Genomic DNA, 21,814 nt, shown 5'->3' on the forward strand with positions numbered 1-21,814 from the left:
ACACTGCAGTGAATGTATTCCCATTCATCGTGATGGGTGTGAATGTATTCCCATTCATCGTACTGGGTTTGAATAGAGCTGTCTTGGTTTGAAAAGAAGCATGTCTATTTCCTTAATGGCTGAGTAAACAGCCTTGGGAGTTAGTGTAAACAAAATTTATTGTCCTGTGGTCAAACTGAAACCGCAGTCTCAGGTGGTTAATCCTTTGTGTAGACATAGTAGCAGTTTCTGTCGATTATCTCTGCAGGGAGGGGAACTCCCTGAACTGCCTTTGATTGGCAGTTTGACTGCTCCATTGCCTCAGGGCTGGGATTTTTTCTAAATCCTTTGTCAGCCATCTTTGATCTTCCCTTTTCATATGTCCACAGCCTGTGTCCTGACACGAGGTCGGGCAGCCATCTTTGATTACCCCTTTTTCACAGACACACACAAGCTGCCTTTTCAATGTCTTTTGTCTTCTGCCACAAGGTCTGACGGCCATTTTGATCCCTGGATTTTTAAAGGTATATTACCCAGGTATTCTTTAATCAAAAATCAATTTTCGGAACTGTAGGAAATTTTCAAATTATTGCGAAATCCTTACATTGCTGCCTCCGCTCCCCCTCCTGAAGATAGTCGAGCCTGAGGGGGACTGCCAGTAGAGCCCCCATGACTGTGAGCAAGTATTGTGAGCAAAAGTCTTTAAATAATAGTGAAGGCGTTCTCCACTTGCGACAACACTCCCTGTTAACTTATTGCAAGGTTCTAAGGTAATAAAGCTGCTGGAGTTGCAGAAAGTTGCACAGAGCCAGTCAAACTGAACAAACATGTCAGGTGCAAGTGGTGCTGACGATTCCTTTAAAGACCGCTGCTGCAGCCTCCTTCCTGCTCATCAACGTTTGCTCAGCTCCAAACTCGTAGATCAGGCACCAAGTGATAATTGCGCACTCACTGACGTCACGATCCGCATCATCGCCATAATTTTAGCGATTGCTGATATCGGTAACACTGCCGGCCATCCGAAAATGACAGCCCCACAGGACCTGCCGGTAGCTGCCGAAACAGCGGCGGCCGCCATTTGTTCGCCCGAGTCTGGCGGTAACGGGTGGCGATAAACCCCCCCCAATTTCTAGGCCATTGTGTCTAGGTGTTGATTGGGAAATTATCCTTGCTATGCTTATTTTGGCCACATGGGGACGACATGAAATCACTCATTGGAAATGGGAAGTTATTTAATGTATCACTCTGACTGTACACCTTAGATGAAATTGAATTTGATGGAGACTGTACGCTGAACTTAAAATGAGGCCTTTTATAAGCAGTGATCCTTATTTAAATTTACTGTGTCGGCAGACTTTAGGTAAAGTGTACTTTGCAAATTGACAGTGGCAAATTAAGTTGAATCTTGCCAAATCACTGAGCAACTAGTTCCTGCCCAACAGTTCTTTAGAGAAAGATTAATTCTGAAAAGTAGGTATGATTTGAAACCAACTTTATAATGGAAAATAATGTACTTTACTTTGGAAGTACTTGATTTCCAAACTCTCAGTTTCCTTTCTTCTATGTTTCCCTTTAAATTCTCTTAGATTTGTGTACGGTTTCTTTTGCCGTGCACTAGTAGAGTATTCTGTTTTGAAACATAAAAATTGAGATGGCGATCATTCATCTACACACTAACCATTGAAGATGGAAATGAGTGTCAGATCTTCAAAGATCAGTATTTTCTAAGTGTATCCTCTGAATATAATTTTTTATGTGTAAGGTACAATTCTTACGGTTGAAATTGAGAAATTGGCACAGCTCGAAACACAGCAGACGGAGTAGAAGCTTTCACTTATGGTAGACTATGAATGCCGAGCACCACACAACAGTTATACTACCTGGCCGATTTCAGGCAGTGGCCCAATTGTACCAGGATAAAATTGCCAGAGGTTAGAGTGGACAGAGAGGATAAAGCATCAGTAGAACCGGAAAAGGACAGACCACGGTGAACAAGGGTGTGTTTTTCTGCGGACCAGACTTTCTTTGAGAAGAAGAATCTGGGTGAGGGGTCAAAGCCCATTGTGGAGGATGGCATCAAGGCTGAAAGGAGTAGATGAAAATTGAAGATCAGTCAAGGTGCAGTGATGAGCTGATGCCAAGCCTAGATTTAAAAGCCTGTAGACGGAAGGAGGAGGGAAAAAACAAAGGGTGGCAAGGAGTTCCAGCTTTGAGGTCATGGGAGACAAAACATTAGACTTGGGAACAGTCTAGTAAGTCTTGATTTCAACAGAAGGAGGATGCATGGAGGAGGAGTATTTGAAACTTAGGACGAACAGGTGAGAATAGTTCAGAGGAGCAATGGGTCATGGGTGCATCAATAAAAATAGAGAGAGAAAAAGAGAAAAAACGAAAAAAAGAGTTGGCGATGCAAGGAATCACCTACAACAACAACAAAAGCAACTTATTATTTATACAGCGCCTTTAACATAGTAAAACATCCCAAGGCGCTTAATAGGAGCAATTATCAAACAAAATTTGATAGCGAGCCACATAAGGAGATATTAGGACAGATGACCAAAATCTTAGACAAGGAGGTAGGTTTTAAGGAGCGTCTTAAAGGAGGAGAGAGGGATAGAGAGGCGGAGCGGTTTAGGGAGTGAATTCCAGAGCGTAGGGCCTTGGCAGCTGAAAGCACGGCCGCCGATGGTGGAGTGATTAAAATTAGGGATGCACAAGAGGCCAGAATTGGAGAAGCGCAGAGATCTCGGAGGGTTGTAAGGGCTGGAGGAGGTCACAGAGATAGGGAGCTGCGAGGCCATGGAGGGATTTGAAAACAAGGATGAGAAATTTAAAATTGAGACATTGCCCAAGCTACCAGTCAACAAGCTCTAATATCTTCTCCAGTACCATGAGAGGTGCTAGAAAGGCCTACTGGATATGGGACCACTGACTTTTCAAGTCTTGTATGAACTTGGACTGCATCAAGGGTAAAAGTTGTTATGGCAAAAAACATCTTTGTGAGCATGAGCAAAGAGAATAAAACTATCTAGTGGGAACTGATCACGTAGTCCAGTGTCCTATGTTCCCATTCACCATACCACTAAAAATGGTATTCTACACAAAAATCTTTTGCCTGGCTGTCTTTGACCAGATGTTTTAAAGCAAAACTACAGGAACAAGACAAGGCAGAGAGACATTAGCTAAGTGTACAGATATCTCCCTTTATAATATTTAGGATTATGTATCAATTCATAAATATTCTTCCCTTTTACCAGTTTTCCCAAAATAAAATAAAAGATGTAAATTTCCCAGTATTCAAGTGAAGATTATTTGGCAATAAACGTTCAGTAAGGGCTCACTCCTGGATCGTTGTTATTCTATAGCTGAAACATCAGAGCTCCTCAATTATTGTAAGGTGGATTCATATTGCAATTAGACAAAAATAACTTGTCTTTATGCATCCTACTACTCCTGCAAGAAATTATTTTGCACAAAATCAGTAAGTACAGCATATGGCGTGTTGGCTGTTCAATCTGCCACCGTGTTTCTCAGACTCACCACTACTTTGATTTTAATCAACAGTGCCATTGCTCTCTCTTTCCCCAACCTCCTGAATGTGGAGGAAGTTACCAGCTGGTCTTACAGTCAACATACGTGTCTCTTTGCTCACCGACACACTTTAAAATGAGAGTCTGATTTAAACTGCGGAGCATATATTGACCATCAGACCAGCTGGTTACCATACCAGCTGATCATTTCCTCCATGCCCAAGCAAAGGGACAAAGGCAGAGCACCCTTTCCAAGTGTTGGTGGGCAGGAGAAACACATTGGCAGATGTAACAGCCAACCCTGTACCTTGCTTGACCAGGGAGTCGGGAATTAAATATATGAACACTTTGAAAAGCCTAATGCAGCCTACAGCAGCTGTCACAGGTTTGAAGCTCAGGAGGAAATGGGCACATAAATCTGCTCTCCCAATTCTGTGGTTCCCTTGTGTCTACTACACAGCTATTTACCTGGTGCACTGTACCATAGAATCTGGACCTATACATAATATGTATTTCCCAGGTCATACCTATTATGCACATTGGCAGTCCAAACATGACATTTCATTCATTAACAGAAGGTGCATTAGTCTCTTAAGCTGCTATAGTTGATTGTTATTTCTCTGCAGTGGGAAAACTTCATTGGGACACAGCCTCAGCCCAATTTTATCTGTGAGCAGTGGGGCATCGTACGCAATGGATGTGTCCTAATCTGGTGGCAGATTATCTGTCCTCGTTGGGAATAGAGTCCAAAAAGAGAATGAGCTCTGACGTTTTATGTATAAAACCAGAATCTTCTAAAATTGTTTAATTTGGATCTCCCCGCATGGTTCAGTGGGTAAATGAATGACCAGATGTGGTACCGAACCATATAGGCCAGAGCGATCCCAGCTTCAATCCCTGGTCTGTACTGGGTTAGCTCATCTCAGGCAAGGGCAGTTACAGGCCATTATGATTGGTCAAAGCTTCTAGATTAGGAAAGGAAATCTGCAAGATTGCATTTGCTATCCAATAACCTTTGTTGGGAATGGGTGAGAACGCGATTGGGCCTGGCTATGATGCCACCCTTGGTAAAATAGCGGGCACTCTCTGTTTCCTCCAGTCTGCTCTGGTAGGATTAGTATTCATTGAAAGTGTTGTTATAATATCTACCAAGGATGGCGTCTTCAGGTAACTTGCTGTAAGGGAAAAGACAATCAAAACCAATGATTCTAATTTTCCTCCGATGGCAGGTTAATATGTGCACTTGACCAGATTAATACTGAGTCAGAGAAGTTCCCAGGTTTGATGATAATCTGTGCTGAGTTAGCTGAGGTTTTTTCCCTATCCCAAGACCAATAGCACTAAAATTGGCCTCTACTCCCAGGCTGGGGGTGGGTGAATCACACACGATCAACCCCCCTTCTGATCACAAGCTACTTCCAAGAAGGAGAAAAGCTATAGGAGCAATAGATCCATCAAAACAATAGGTCCATAGTTGTGCCCTTTCACTTGATGTGAATATTGAGATAGCCCCACCTTCTAATAACATTTCCATGTTTCCTATCACTGCACAGAAGAGTAGGTGAGAGAACAGCTCTAAGCAACTGAATCTGAGCTCTGGTGATAGCCCTCAGCCAGGTGGGCCATGAATGGAAGTCAAGAGATATATGGAACAGCAGACCTACCAAGCACCACAGGTGAAGGGAAAGTGATCTGTAGATAACCCTTAGGCAATATTACAAATGCCACTGCCCTATACTATTGAGTTAGTGAAATATTCTTTGCCCTGTATCACAAAGTAATCTTCATTTCACACTACACATACCTCTTCCATCTTCAAATGTCATCAGAAAGCCCTACCTCAAACCACTTAAAATGAAAACCACTTAAACGAGCTGCCCTTTTGGCTTTTTGGGTAAATGGATTACATGGTGTGGTGCTTAGCCATACAGATTAGCAAGGTCTCAGCTTTGATACGCAGTCTGCACCGAGTTAAACGATCTCAGCTAGGTGGCAGTACACATGCTACAGTCGGCCTCACCATCCTGGGCTAGGGAGGGACAGAAATAATATTCACAGTATTCCAGCTCCTGAATGCTATCCAATGATGCCTGCTCGAATGTATGTGGGCTGGGCTTGGTTGTAATGCCTCCCTAATTGAACAGGATACTGCCATTTACTGACCAGGGCTCACACATGAAGAACAGCCACTTGGACGAGATGCCAGAAGCCTGTAGAACCATAGCCCAGCTATAGTCACCTCCTTCCAGAGGGAATAAAAGGAAGAAAAATAAAGCACACCGCAATGATAATTCACCATTTGGTATCATTAATAAATAGTAACAGATGATGAGTTTGAGGCAGGGTTCAGCTGACAGTTACAAGCCTGAGCTTTGCTCTTGTGGTTGATGAATTCACCTGACCCCACCTCAGTTGGATTATTGCCTTGTATAGATATATGCCAGCAATGTAACAAAACAGAAATTTATGTGTGTCAGATTATGTGATCCAAGGGCACAGGGTAGCTCAGTGGGTTAGAACATTGACTTTTTTACATCTGTGACCTGGGTTTGAATCCAGTGCAGACTGATGGAATGAATCCACTCTCTCATCCTATCCTGTCAATCTGGAATAGTCTCAACCAAATTGCTACTGGGCTTCAGCACCGAGGGCAAAATGTCCCATAAATTGATGCTCACTCAGACCTGGTAGTGCTTGAAAGGTATTCCATTCATTCACGGACTTAGGCAGCAAATTTAGAATGATAAATCTCCTCTGTACCTTCTGGAGTGCAATCACATCTTTCCTGTAATGTGGTGAGCTGAACTTTACGCAGTACTCTAGCTGTGGCCTAACTAGTGCTTTATACAGTTCCAGCACAACCTCCCTGCTCTTATATTCTATGCCTCGGCGAATAAAGGAAAGCATCCCGTATGCCTTCTTAACCACCTTATCTACCTACCCTGTTACCTTCAGGGATCTGTGGACATGCACTCCAAGGTCCCTCTGTTCCTCTATACTTCTCAGTATCCTACCATTTATTGTGTATTCCCTTGCCCTATTAGCCCTCCCCAAATGCATTACCTCACACTTCTCCGGATTGAATTCCATTTGCCACTTTTTTGCCCACCTGACTAGTCCATTGATATCTTCTTGCAGTCTACAGCTTTCTTCCTCACTGTAGGACTTTCTCCTACTACTGTTCGGACCTCGAGAATTACAAATAAGCGTAACAATGACAGATAAGTTTGTTATAAATAAAATGATCTTTATTCACTCTAGTTTAAAAACTTAAGCTTACATAGAAGCACCCTCAGCAATGCATACACCCACAGTTTATTAATTCGCCCTGGCAATTCATATGCCCACAGTTTAATAAGTCCATACATAGAAGTACTCCCAGCAATTCATATGCTTCACAGTTTAGTCAAATGTACATAAAAAGTACCCCAGCAATATATCCCCTGCAATATATCCACTCCATGTCTGACTTTCATACATACATACACTCCTCCACGGGTGATCAGTCCGGAAAAAGTGGTAGGCTGTTAACATCAACTGGCCATTTCAACAGCCCCCTTTGTCCTTCTAATTTTCCCACTTCTGTGTCTCCTTTATAGTACCTTCCATCATGGCCCCCCTCGTATTTCTCCATCTGCCTCCCTCTGATAGGTTAGCTTCACTCCCAATCTTCCCTGATTGGAGTTCCTTCTGCATGACACGTTCATGTTCCTGTGATGTGTGTGGGGGCGGGACTTCTTCTTCATCCGGTATTTCTCTTTCCTGTCCATGTAGTCTCACAAAGGACCATATGCTGATCACCTCCATTTTGAATCCTTACAGAAAAACGACCACCTGCTGACTTCCTCCATTTTGAATCCTTACAGACAAAGGAACACACGCTGACTTCCTCCATTTTGAGTCCATCCGTTATCATCTCACAATTTGTTTGCAATTTCAATCTCCACATGGTCGCAGCGGTCTTATTACGTATATAGAATCTTACACAACCACATGGCTAATTCTTGTATCATCTGCAAATTTCTTAATCATGCCCCTTACATTGAAGTCTAAATCATTGATACATACCAAAAAAAGCAAGGGACCTAGTACTGAGCCCTGTGGAACCCCACTGGAAACAGCCTTCCAGTCACAAAAACACCCGTCGACTATTACCCTTTGCTTTCTGCCACTGAACCAATTTTGGATCCAACTTGCCACTTTCCCTTGGATGGGCTTTTAATTTTCTGACCAGTCTGCCATGTGGGACCATGTCAAAAGCCTTGCTAAAATCCATGTACACTACATCATACGCGCTACCGTCATCAACCCTCCTTGTTAACTCCTCAAAAAATTCAATCAATTTAGTCAGACACAACCTTCCCTTAACAAATGCATGCTGACTGTCCTTGATTAATCCGTGCCTTTCTAAATGATGATTAATACTGTCTCTCAGAATTTTTTCCAATAATTTGCCCATCACCGAGGTTAGTCTGAAATAACAACAGAAAATGCTGGAAATACTCAGCAGGCCAGGCAGCATCCGTGGAGAGAGAAACAGAGTTAACGTTTCAGGTCTGGGACCCTTCATCAGAACTGGAAAAAGCTGGAGATGTAACAGATATTAAGCAGGTGCAGAGACAGGGGTGGGGGGGGGGGTTAGGAGGGGAGGAAGAAATAGAAAGAACACCCTGTACTTTTGTAAGAGGCAGGAAAGATAAAATGTTGCAAATGGGAATGGCAAAAATCATACTGCATGAGAAATGGGGGCAGGGATAATTATCTGAAATTGTTGAACTCAATGTTGAGTCCGGCAGGCTGCAAAGTGCCCAATCGAAAGCTGAGGTGCTGTTCCTCGAGCTTACGTTGAGCTTCATTGGAACAATGCAATAGCCCGAGGACAGAGAGATCAGAGTGGGACTGAAGCGGTGAATTAAAGTGACAGGCGACCGGAAGCTCAGGGTCACCCTTACGGACTGAACGGAGGTGTTCCGCAAAGCGGTCGCCCAATCTGCGTTTGGTCTCCCCAATGTAGAGGAGACCACATCGTGAGCAGCGAATACAGTATATTAAATTGCAAGAAGTACAAGTAAATCACTGTTTCACCTGGAAGGGGGGTTTGGGGCCCTGGACAGTGGGAAGGGAGGAGGTAAAAGGGCATGTGTTGCATCTCCTGCGCTTGCACAGGAATGTGCCAGGTGAAGAAGAAGGGCTGTTGGGGGTGATTGAGGAGTGGACCAGTGTGTCGCGGAGAGAGCGGTCCCTTCGGAATGCTGAAAGGGGAGGGGAGGGGAAGATGTGTTTGGTGGTGGGATCACGTTGGAGGTGGCGGAAGTGGCGGAGGATGATCCGTTGAATGTGGAGGCTGGTGGGGTGAAAGGTGAGGACAAGGGGAACAGAGAGGATTGGAAAATGATGGTCAGGGCCTCTGCTATTTCCTCCTTTGCTTCTCTTAACAGCCTGGCATAAATTTCATCCGGGCCTGATGATTTATCAACTTTCAAAGATGCTAAACCCCTTAATAGGTCCTCTCTCACTATGTTTATCTCATCTACTATTTCACGCTCCTCATCTTTAACTACAATGCCTGCATCGTCCCTCTCTTTTGTGCAGACAATGAAAGTTGAGACGTCGGCCATCAGACGCTGCATGATGGTTGGATTCACAAGTGCGCTAATGGATCTGCCCCCCACTTCCATGCTGAAAATCATGAGCTCCAAGCTCTGCGCAAAGCCCTGTGCAAAGTTGGTGTCGGCCTCCTCCATTCTCCTTGACAGTAACAACATGCTCTCTGGCAGGCCTGCCAATCCATCAAGCTCATTTGTGTGCATGCCCATCATCCTTGTTCTGTAGGCCACCCCATCGAAGTCCTCATCTGAGTCCTCTGCAGCAGAACTTGTGTGCATCCTCACCCTCCTGGGAGCTGGCACCTGCGCTACACCTTCCCCCTGCCCTGGCTACAGGCCACTCGTGCCCGGTGACTCACCACATGCAGATCCCACCTCTATACTACCCTCTGAAGTCCGTGCTGTGCCAGTATCTGAGCTAGTGCCTGTGAGTGTGAGATCGAGAGATGGTACCTCTTCTTCTCCATCACTCTCCTCTGCTCTTCCTGCATTGGCTGGCCAGGTTGGAGTTCTTGGGTATCTGAAAGGAAAAAGGCACAAGGGTAGGGTTGTGGTGAGGGGAAGGGGAGGAAATCAAGATGAGCATGCTTACACCATCAGCAGCTTGTAAGTGAGAAGAGATTGTGGGATGTGAGAAGGAGGATTAGGTATGAGCATACTGTCATCTTCAATGGTTTCAGCCTTGCCGCTCACCATTGCCTCAGTGACAGGCCCTCCAATAATGTTGAGCACCGTCATCTCCAGCTGGGTAAGGATATGCAGGCTTGCCTGTCCCCCGCTGGGTAGCTGCTGCTGCCCATGGTTATGAGCCACCTTGCCTTGCAAAAGAAAAGTATGTTAGTGAGTGTGGTGCAATGTGTTTGGGTGATGTGCCTGTCATGGTAGAATAGCTGGCAGTGTATGCCAGGTGTGAGATGTGGGTGTGAGGCTTGCAGGAGTGGTAAGTGTGTGAGTGTGAGGTGAAGCTATGAATGTGAGGTTTGAGTCTTGATTGATAGATTGATAGAGATCTTATTTAAAAAGGGAGGCAGACAAAAGGCTGGAAACTATAGACCAGTTAGCCTAACATCTGTGGTTGGTAAAATGTTGGAGTCCATTATTAAGGAAGCAGTAACAGGACATTTGGATAAGCATAATTTAATCGGACAGAGTCAGCATGGTTTTATGAAGGGGAAGTCATGTTTGACAAATTTGCTCAAATTCTTTGAGGATGTAACAAAAAGGGTGGATAAAGGGAACCAGTGGATGTGGTGTATTTGGACTTCCAAAAGGCATTTGACAAGGTGCCACACAAAAGATTACTGCACAAGATAAAAAATCATGGGATTGGGGGCAATATACTGGCATGGGTGGAAGATTGGCTATCTAACAGAAAACATAGAGTTGGGATAAATGGTTCATTCTCGGGTTGGCAATCAGTAACTAGTGGTGTTCTGCAGGGGTCAGTGCTGGGACCCCAACTCTTTACAATCTATATTAACAATTTAGAGGAAGGGACCGAGTGCAACGTATCCAAGTTTGCCGACGATACAAAGATGGAAGGGAAAGCAGTGAGTGAGGAGGACATAAAAAACCTGCAAAAGGACATAGACAGGCTAAGTGAGTGGGCAAAAATTTGGCAGGTGGAATATAATGTTGGAAAGTGTGAGGTTATGCACTTTGGCAGAAAAAATCAAAGAGCAAGTTATTATCTAAATGGAGAGAAATTGCAAAGTGCTACAGTACAAAGGGATCTGGGGGTCCTGGTGCATGAAACACAGAAGGTTAGTATGCAGGTACAGCAGGTGATCAGGAAGGCCATTGGAATCTTGGCTTTTATTGCAAGGGGGGTGGAGTATAAAAACAGGGAAGTCTTGCTGCAGTTATACAGGGTACTGGTGAGGCCACACCTGGAATACTGCGTACAGTTTTGGTTTCCATATTTAAGAAAAGATATACTTGCTCTCGAGGCAGTTCAGAGAAGGTTCACTTGGTTGATTCTGGAGATGAGGGGGTTGACTTATGAAGAAAGGTTGAGCAGGTTGGGCCTCTACTCATTGGAATTCAGAAGAATGAGAGGCGATCTTATCGAAACATATAAGATTGTGAGGGGGCTTGATCGGGTGGATGCGGTGAGGATGTTTCCACTGATGGGTGAGACTAGAACTAGGGGGCATAATCTTAGAATAAGGGGCTGCCCTTTCAAAACTGAGATGAGGAGAAACTTCTTCACTCAGAGGGTAGTAAATCTATGGAATTTGCTACCTCAGAGAGCTGTGGAAGCTGCGACATTAAATAAATTTAAAACGGAGATAGACAGTTTCCTAGCTGAGAAGGGAATAAGGGGTTACGGGGAGAGGGCAGGGAAGTGGACGTGAGTCTAAGTTCAGATCAGCCATGATCCTACTGAATGGCGGAGCAGGCCCGAGGGGCCGTATGGCCTACTCCTGCTCCTACTTCTTATGTTCTTATGTTCTTATGATTGTTGGTAGGTGAGTGATGGGGGTATGGTGCATTGAGCTGTGTGTGAGGCTAGTGCAGTTGGTGAGAGATGGCATGTGAAGATGCATTCACTGAACTTGACCACTCGCTTGAGATCATTCAACTTCTTTCGGCACTGCTTTCATGTCCTCGGGCAAGACTGGTAGCATTGATCCCATTGGCTATCTGCTCCCACTGCCTTCACAGTGTGAGTCTGGAGGGCCTCCTGGCTCCCTGCAGATAGAGGACCTCCATGGATGAACTACAGAATTTGTTCATCCCAGTTTGGCATAAAAATAAAACAAAAAAGGTGACTCAACCGTGGCTAACAAAGGAAATTAGGGCTAGCATAAGATCTAAGGAGAGGACATATAAATTGGCCAGAAAAAGCAGTAAACCTGAGGATTGGGAGCAGTTTAGGATTCAGCAAAGGAGGACAAATGGATTAATTAAGAGGGGGTAAATAGAGTATGAGAGTAAGCTTGCAGAGAACATAAAAACTGACTGTAAAAGCTTTTATAGATATGTGAAGAGAAAAAGATTGGTGAAGTCAAGCGTAGGTCCCTTACAGTCAGAATCAGGGGAATTTATAATGGGGAACAAAGAAATGGTGGACCAATTAAATACATACTTTGGTTCTGTCTTCACAAAGGAGGACACAAATAACCTCCCAAAGAGGTCGGGGAACATAGGGTCTAATGACAGGGAGGAACTGATAGAAATCAGTATTTGTAGGGAAATAGTGTTAGGGAAATTGATGGGATTGAGGGCCGATAAATCCCCAGGGCCTGATAATCTACATCCTAGGGTCCTTAAGGAAGTGGCCCTAGAAATAGTAGATGCATTGCTGGTCATCTTCCAAAATTCGATAGACTCTGGAACAGAACCCATGGATTGGCGGGTAGCTAATGTTACCCCACTGTTCAAAAAGGGTGGTAGAGAGAAAACGGGGAATTACAGACCGATAAGCCTGACATTGGTAGTGGGGAAAATGCTAGAGTCCATTATAAAGGATGTAATAGCAGAGCACTTAGAAAAAAGTGACCAGATCGGACAAAGTCAACATGGATTTACAAAATTAGCTTGAATAATCTACTGGAATTTTTTGAGGATGTAACTGGTAGAATAGATAAGGGAGAACCAGTGGATGTGGTGTATTTGGATTTTCAAAAGGCTTTCGATAAGGTCCCGCATAAGAGATTAGCGTGTAAAATTAAGGCACATGGGATTGGGGGCAAGGTATTGACTTGGATAGAGAACTGGTTGGCAGACAGAAAGCAAAGAGTTGGAATAAACGGCTCTTTTTCCGAGTGGCAGGCAGTGACTAGTGGGGTACCGCAGGGATCGGTCATTGGACCCCAGCTATTCACAATATATATTAATGATGATCTGGATGAGGGAACTAGATGTAATATCTCCAAGTTTGCAGACAATACAAAGCTGGGTGGGCGTGTGTGCTGTGAGGAGGATGCCGAGAAACTCCAGTATGATTTGGACAGGTTGGGTGATTGGGCAGAAGCATGGCAGATGCAATATAACGTGGATAAATGCGAGGTTATCCACTTTGGTGTCAAAAACAGGAAGGCAGAGTATTATCTAAATGGCAATAGATTGGGAGAAGGGGAAGTGCAACGAGACCTGGGTGTCCTTGTGCACCAGTCGCTGAAAGTAAGCATGCAGGTGCTGCAGATCGTTAAGAAGGCAAATGGTATGTTGGCCTTCGTAGCAAGAGGGTTTGAGTACAGGAACAAGGATGTCTTGCTGCAGTTGTACAGGGCCTTGGTGAGACCACATCTTGAGTATTGTGTGCAGTTTTGGTCGTCTTATCTGAGGAAGGATGTTCTTGCCATGGAAGGAGTGCAGCGAAGATTCACCAGGCTGACACCTGGGATGGCAGGAATGACATACGAGGAGAGATTGGTCCGATTGGGCTTGTACTCGCTGGAGTTTAGAAGAATGAGAGGAGATCTCATCGAAACTTATAAAATTCTAACAGGACTAGACAGACTAGATGTTGGAAGGATGTTCCCGATGGTCGGCGATTCCAGAACCAGGGGTCACAGTCTAAGGATAAGGGGTAAGCCATTTAGGACAGAGATGAGGAGGAATTTCTTCACCCAGAGAGTGGTAAACTTGTGGAATTCTCTACCAAAGAAGGCAATAGAGGCCAATTCATTAAATATATTCAAGAAAGAGTTGGATATATTTCTTAAGGCTAAAGGGATCAAGGGATATGGAGAGAAGGCAGGAACAGTGTACTGAATTTGATTGATCAGCCATGATCGCATTGAATGGCGGAGCAGGCTCAAGGGGCCGAATGGCCTACTCCTGCTCCTATCTTCTATGTTTCTATGTTTCTATGACCTGTCTCCTCCTTTCCACCCCCTGCACTAAGGCCTCTAGTGGGGCGCATCCAAGAACTTTGGAGCCCTTTCTCTGGCCTGTTCAGCCATTAGGATTCAGCAAAGGAAGACAAAGGGATTAGTTAAGAGGGGGAAAATAGAATATGAGAGTAAGCTTGCAGGGAACATAAAACTGACTGAAAAAGCTTCTAAAGATATGTGAAGAGAAAAAGATTGGTGAAATCAAGCGTAGGTCCCTTGCAGTCAGAATCAGGGGAATTTATAATGGGGAACAAAGAAATGGCAGACCAATTAAATACATACTTTGGTTCTGTCTTCACAAAGGAGGACACAAATAACCTCCCAGAGATGTCGGGGAACATAGGATCTATTGAGAGGGAGGAACTGAATGAAGTCAGTATTTGTAGGTAAATAGTGTTAGGGAAATTGACGGGATTGAAGGCCGATAAATCCCCAGGGCCTGATAATCTACATCCTAGGGTACTTAAGGAAGTGGCCCTAGAAATAGTAGATGCATTACTGGTCATCTTCCAAAATTTGATAGACTCTGGAACAGTTCCCATGGATTGGAGGGTAGCTAATGTAACCCCACTATTTAAAAAAGGTGGTAGAGAGAAAACGGGGAATTATAGACCGGTAAGCCTGACATCGGTAGTGGGGAAAATGCTAGAGTCCATTATAAAAGATGTAATAGCAGAGCACTTGGAAAACAGTGACAGGATCGGACAAAGTCAACATGGATTTACAAAAGGTAAATCTTGCTTGACTAATCGACTGGAATTTTTTGAGGATGTAACTGGTAGAATAGATAAGGGAGAACCAGTGGATGTGGTGTATTTGGACTTTCAGAAGGCTTTCGATAAGATCCCGCATAAGAGATTAGCATGCAAAGTTAAAGCACATGGGATTGGGGGTAAGGTACTGACTTGGATAGAGAACTGGTTGGCAGACAGGAAGCAAAGAGTTGGAATAAACGGGTCTTTTTCCGAGTGGCAGGCAGTGACTAGTGGGGTACCGCAGGGATCGGTGCTAGGACTCCAGCTATTCACAATATATATTAATGATCTAGATGAGGGAACTAGATGTAATATCTCCAAGTTTGCAGACAACACAAAACTGGGTGGGCGTGTGTGCTGTGAGGAGGATGCAGAGAAACTCCAGTATGATTTGGACAGGTTGGGTGATTGGGCAGATGCATGGCAGATGCAGTATAATGTAGATAAATGCGAGGTTATCCACTTTGGTGGCAAAAACAGGAAGGCAGATTATTATCTGAACGGCAATAGATTGGAAAAAGGGGAAGTGCAAAGAGACCTGGGTGTCCTTGTGCACCAGTCGCTGAAGGTAAGCATGCAGGTGCAGCAGGCGGTTAAGAAGGCAAATGGTATGTTGGCCTTCATAGCGAGAGGATTCGAGTACAGGAGCAAGGATGTCTTGCTGCAGTTGTACAGGGCCTTGGTGAGACCACACCTTGAGTATTGTGTGCAGTTTTGGTTGCCTTATCTGAGGAAGGATGCTCTTGCCATGGAGGGCGTGCAGCGAAGATTCACCAGACTGATACCTGGGATGGCAGGAATGACGTATGAAGAGAAATTGGGTCGATTAGGCTTATATTTGCTAAAGTTTAGAAGAATGAGAGGAGATCTCATTGAAACTTATAAAATTCTAACAGGACTAGACAGACTAGATGCAGGAAGGATGTTCCTGATGGCCGGGGAGTCCAGAACCAGGGGTCACAGTCTAAGGAGAAGGGGTAAGCCATTTAGGACTGAGATGAGGAGGAATTTCTTCACCCAGAGAGTGGTGAACCTGTAGAATTCTCTACCGCAGAAGGCAGTTGAGGCCAATTCATTAAATATATTCAAAAAGGAGTGAAGAGACCGCAAAGTCTCGGTTTGAAGAATGGACTCAGTCGAGAATATTTTTGTGGACTTTATGGGCTGAGGGTGTTTTCCCTGTGGTGGGATCACTCTGTGCAAATGCGTGGGGGGCTGGTTTGTTAAAACTCCAGAGAACGCATGGCAGTTGGCTGTGACAAAAGAACTGTCAGTCATCCAGAATGTATGGGTTCGCCCGACAGTCCTGGAAAAAGGAAGGGGGCCGTTGAACTTGAAGCCACTCTAATATGCAAAGCACTTCTCACCTCCATCTCAGAAGAGAAGCAGAACAATGAACCCACTGGTCTCAGCCAGCCAAAAAGGAGCCAATTTCTTTTCCCAACACAAAGACTGAAAGATATGTTCCAGATTTAGGGCCATTAATCCAATACTCAAGGGTCCGAGGATGACCCATCACTGATTAAGCACCGGAGTGCTTAGAAACAAAAGGATTTTAAAGATTGGCGGGAAAGATAGGGGTAGCCAGACTCCTATAAAGACAGACTCTTTTCCACCATTCTTTCTCTCTCTCGCGCTCCTGCTCCAACAAGATCAACCTAACAAGAAGTACCAGAGGAGCTGCCAAGCGGAGCGATCAAAACTGACCACGTGTGGGGGTAAGCATAGTCTCGAGCATCCCAAGCCGGTAAACTGATATCCTAGACGAGCTGGGTGAGCTAAAAGGGGCTCAGAGTTTTCTCAGAAGTGAAGTTTTTGGGCTATTCCAAGGGTGGGAGCTTCGTTTGGTTCAGCCAGGCGAAGGGGTTTATGCGACTGGGTAATTTGTTGGTAGGGGTGGAATTAGAGTCCACCATAGCAACAAGGGAATTACTGCTTGTTATAGTCCCCAGTTGTGTACTGTATGTATGTTGTTTGTAACCTGGATTTTATTCTCCACAGAGACAGTGATTTTGTTTAGTAGTGCATGTTTTAGCCAGTGTATGTTAGACCAAATAAATATAAGTTTGATTTTTCACCGAAGCATTCCTGTCTGTGACTTATTTCATTTGCACTCTGAATAATAATTCCTGGGTATAGAACTTTCGTAAGGTGGGGGCGATTTGAACCGTCTGTCTAGCAATTTGGCTAGGATCTAAAACCGTTTACAGGAGTTAGATATATTTCTTAAGGCTAAAAGGATCAAGGGATATGGGGAGAAAGCAGGGACAGGGTACTGAATTTGGATGATCAGCCAGGATTTCATTAAATGGCGGAGCAGGCTCGAGGGGCCGAATAGCCTACTCCTGCTCCTATCTTCTATGTTTCTATGTTTATTCACTCTTCTTTCTGACCCTTGCCTCCACAACCAGTTGCATGAGCTGCTGCAGGCAGAATGCACCTCCCCTTTAAAAGGTGCAGACTGCCTTTAAGAAGTGGAGGTTAGCTTCAATTGGAGCTAGCCTCGCACAAACTTGGGCCCCCTGCTGAGTGTTCAGCCACTCAGCAGCGCGGTCAGTGCTGGGCTGAATGCTGCAAGCATTGTAATTAGCAGGCAGCACCAAGTTTGCGTGCTGCCTGCATTCCTTTCAACGGGCGAGGGGGCCGATCGCGCAACGTGATCCTCGCACCCATTTCGGCGGCTATCAAATTTTTAGTACTTTCCATGTTCACCTCATGATTTACCCCGGGAGGTAGAAATTCTTCGGTGGGCAGTTTTTAATGAGCTGATTAACATGTCTGAGTAAAATTCCTCTGCCAAGGAGTTGTTTTCCAATTATTTCAATGGGGGCTGTAATTCTAAGTGCCCTCTAAATAATTATTGAACAGAATATTGTCCAATTAATGCTGATGGCATGCTTTTAATACCTAGAATTTCAAATGAAATTAGAAAAGGGCAATTCAAGAAAGATGACTAATTAGATTAAGTATTGCATATCTCTGCTTAATATCAATTTATCTCTGTTTTGCATTAACTTATCATAAATTTATTATTTAAGAACAATCACTTTAGTGTTGCTTCACACCTCAAGATTTTTTTACCAAATATATTCCAAACATGATTCAAGTAATGATATACATTTGTAAATAGTACTTTTTATATAATTCATGGAGTCTGAGCTACAATTCAGAGATGTTGATTTGTCAGAACATATTTTCATTTTAATGTGAATGAATGTGAGTGGGCAGCAGGAGCACAAGTGGAATTCATGCTTTAAAGGCTATTTACATAATTTAATTTATAATCAGCAAAGAAATGCACAGACCCGTGATTAAACGGAGTGGACTTGAACAGAGTGGTTTACTTGGGAAATTGGAAAGAGCGGGAATTTCTGGTAAGTATTGGGTAAGGAGAAGCTGTAAAAAGTGAAATTTAATGTAAGCATTTGATTTTAACCTAGAAATGTAAAAACTGCAGTTTGCAGAAGCTGTCTGCCAGTGGCAGTTAACTGTCAGTCAGCTGTAAGTGTTTGTCTTCAATAGGCACTAATCACCAGGAGCAGGAGAGCTGAGTCAACACTGGTAAATTGGGTGAGGCTCCTAGTGTATAAAAGTAAACATCTGCAGACCACAGCATGGTCTGCACAGAGCAGGATTAAATGGAGAGTGGAGTTAAACAGGGTGCTTTATTTGGGAATTTGGAGAAGAGGGGTAAGAGTTGTTTCTTGCCTACACTACTTCTAGTGCTTTGTGTCACAGGTAGATATTTAATTTCAGTACCCTTAAATTAAGCTAGATCAAGTAAGTAGTCAAGAGACTACACTGTAAACTAAGTTACCTAAATACAAATGTAATTAAATGTAATTAAATAAAACAAGGTCATATAGGGATGGCAGTGCAGGTGGTGTGCCGCAACTGCAGCATGTGGGAGTTTGTGGAGAGCATTGTGATCCCGGACAACCACGTTTGCAGTAAGTGCCTGCATCTTGAGGAACTTGAGCTCAGAATTTCTGAGCTGGAGTCTGAGGTGCAGACATGGTGGGGCATCAGGGATGGGAAAAGTTACCTGGACACTTTGATCCAGGAGGCAGTCACACCCCTTAGGTTAGGTAGTGGTACAGGTCTGGTTAGTGGTCAGGGACAGGAAGGTGTGACTGCAAATCAGGCAGGTAAAGGGACCCCAGATGCAGTGCTAGAGGAGCCTCAGCCTTTGCCCTTGTCCAACAGGTATGAGGTTCTTGCTGCCTGTGTGGATGAGGGAAAAGCCTGCAGGATGGATGAGCAAGCTGACCATGGCACCATGGTGCAGGAGGCCATTCAAGTGGGGGAAGTGAAAGGGAATGTAGTTGTGGTAGGGGACAGTATAGTCAGGGGATAGATACTGTTCTCTGCGGCCGAGAGTTCCAAAGGTTGTGTTGCCTGCCCGGTGCCAGGGTTAAAGACATCTCCATGTGGCTGGTGAAGAACTTGGAGTGGGAGGATCCAGTTCTCGTGGTTCACGTAGGAACCAACAACATAGGTAGAACTAGGAATGAGGTTCTGCTGAGGGAGTTTAAGGAGCTAGGATCCAAAAAGCAGAACCTCAAAGGTAATAATCTCTGGATTGTTACCTGAGCCACGCACAAATTGGCATAGGGACAAACAGATTAGAGGTTTAAATGTGTGACTCAGAGTGGTGTGGGAGGAAGGGGTTTTGGTTCATGGGGCACTGGCACCAGTACTGAGGAAAGAGGGAGCTGTTCCATTGGGACGGGCTCCACTTAGTCCGGGCTGGAACCAGTGTCCTGGTGAACTGAATAACTAGGGCAGTAGACAGGGCTTTAAACAAATGAAGGGGTGGGGGTGTGGGAGGATTCAGGAAAGAGTAAATTTAAAAGCAGCAAGAGAATAGTCAAGGCTCTTGAGCAGAGTAGAGTTTTGGGTGAAAATAACCAGAGTGGGTCAGGAAGGGACAGAGAGAGTAACAAAGGTAATAAGGCGTCAGTGACGAAGGTGACATCAGGGAAAAATAGAAATAAGTCAAAGCTAAAGGCACTATATCTGAATGCACGAAGCATTCGCAACAAAATAGACGAATTAATAGCGCAGATAGAAATGAACAGCTTTGGTCTAATAGCCATAACGGAGACGTGGTTGCAAAGTGGCCAAGTTTGGGAACTAAATATTCCAGGATACTTAACTTTTAGAAGAGGTAGGCAAAATAGAAAAGGAGGAGGGGTAGCCCTGATAATAAAGGATGGGATAAAGACAGTAGGGAGAAAGGATCTTAGCTCCGAAAATCAAGAAGTAGAATCAGTTCAAGTGGAGCTAAGAAACAGCAAGGGGCAGAAAACATTGGTGGGGGTTGTTTGTAGGCCCCTAAACAGTAGTTGTAATGTAGGGCAGAGTATAAATCAGGAAATTAGAGGTGCATGTAACAAGGGCAATACAGTGATCATGGGGGACTTTAATCTACATATAGACTGGGAAACCAAATTTGCAGTAATAGTGTGGAGGATGAATTCATGGAATGCATGCAAGATAGTTTTCTAGATCAGTATGTTGAGGAACCATAAGAACATAAGAACATAAGAAATAGGAGCAGGAGTAGGCCAATTGGCCCCTCGAGCCTGCTCCGCCATTCAATAAGATCATGGCTGATCTGATCCTAACCGCCAATCTACTATCACAGAACCATCTCCTGAATCTAACAGAATTAGACACACGAAACAGGAGCAGGATCAGGCTACACAGCCCCTGGGCCCGCTCCGCTACCCACAGGGCCATGACCGATCCGCACCTAAACTCATGTCCAAATTCCTGCCCGCTCCCCGTAACCCTTAATTCCCTTTTCTTCTAGGAAACTGTCTATTTCTGTTTTAAATTTATGTAATGATGTAGCTTCTACAGCTTTTTGGGGCAGCATATTCCATGGACCTACCACCCTCTGAGTGAAGTAGTTCCTCCTCATCTCAGTTTTGAAAGAGCAGCCCCTTATTCTAAGACTATGCCCCCTAGTTCTAGTTTCACCCATCATCTGGAACATCCTCCCCGCATCCACCCGATCCAACCCCTTCACAATCTTATATGTTTCAATAAGATCGCCTCTCATTCTTCTGAACTCCAATGAGTAGAGTCCCAATCTACTCAACCTCTCCTCATATGTCCATCCCCTCATCCCCGGGATTAACCGAGTGAACCTTCTTTGTACTGACTCGAGAGCAAGTATGTCTTTTCTTAAGTATGGACACCAAAACTGTATGCAGTATTCCAGGTGCGGTCTCACCAATACCTTGTACAACTGAAGCAATACCTCCCTATTTTTATATTCTATCCCCCTAGCAATGAAAGCCAACATTCCATTGGCCTTCTTAATCACTTGCTGCACCTGCATACTAACCTTTTGAGTTTCGTGCACCAGGACCCCCAGATCCCTTTGTACTTCAGTACTTTCCAGTTTCTTGCCATTAAGATAATAACTTGCTCTATGATTTTTCCTGCCAAAGTGCATAACCTCACACTTTCCAGTATTGTATTCCATCTGCCAAGTCTCTGCCCACTTACTTAGCCTGTCTATGTCCCCTTGCAGGTTTTTTATGTCCTCCTCTCTCACTACTTTCCCTCCCATCTTAGTATCATCTGCAAACTTTGATATGTTACACTCGGTCCCCTCCTCCAAATCGTTAATATAGATTGTAAAGAGTTGGGGACCCAGCACTGACCCCTGCGGAACACCACTGGTTACTGATTGCCAGTCTGAGAATGAACCATTTATCCCAACTCTCTGCCTTCTGTTAGATAGCCAATCCTCTATCCATGCCAGAATATTACCCCCAATCCTGTGATTTTTTATCTTAAGCAATAATCTTTTGTGTGGCACCTTGTCAAATGCCTTTTGGAAGTCTAAATACACTACGTCCACTGGTTCACCTTTATCCACCCTGTATGTTACTTCCTCAAAGAACTCCAGCAAATTTGTCAAACATGACTTCCCCTTCATAAAACCATGCTGACTTTGTCTTATTAAACTATGATTATCCAAATGTCCTGTTACTGTCTCCTTAATAATGGACTCCAAAATTTTACCTACCACAGATGTTAGGCTAACCGGTCTATAGTTTCCAGCCTTCTGTCTACTGCCC

Source organism: Somniosus microcephalus, chromosome 1, assembly GCF_052327205.1.
Source record: "Somniosus microcephalus isolate GS21.2 chromosome 1, FLI_Smic_1.0, whole genome shotgun sequence".
NCBI lineage: Eukaryota > Metazoa > Chordata > Chondrichthyes > Squaliformes > Somniosidae > Somniosus > Somniosus microcephalus.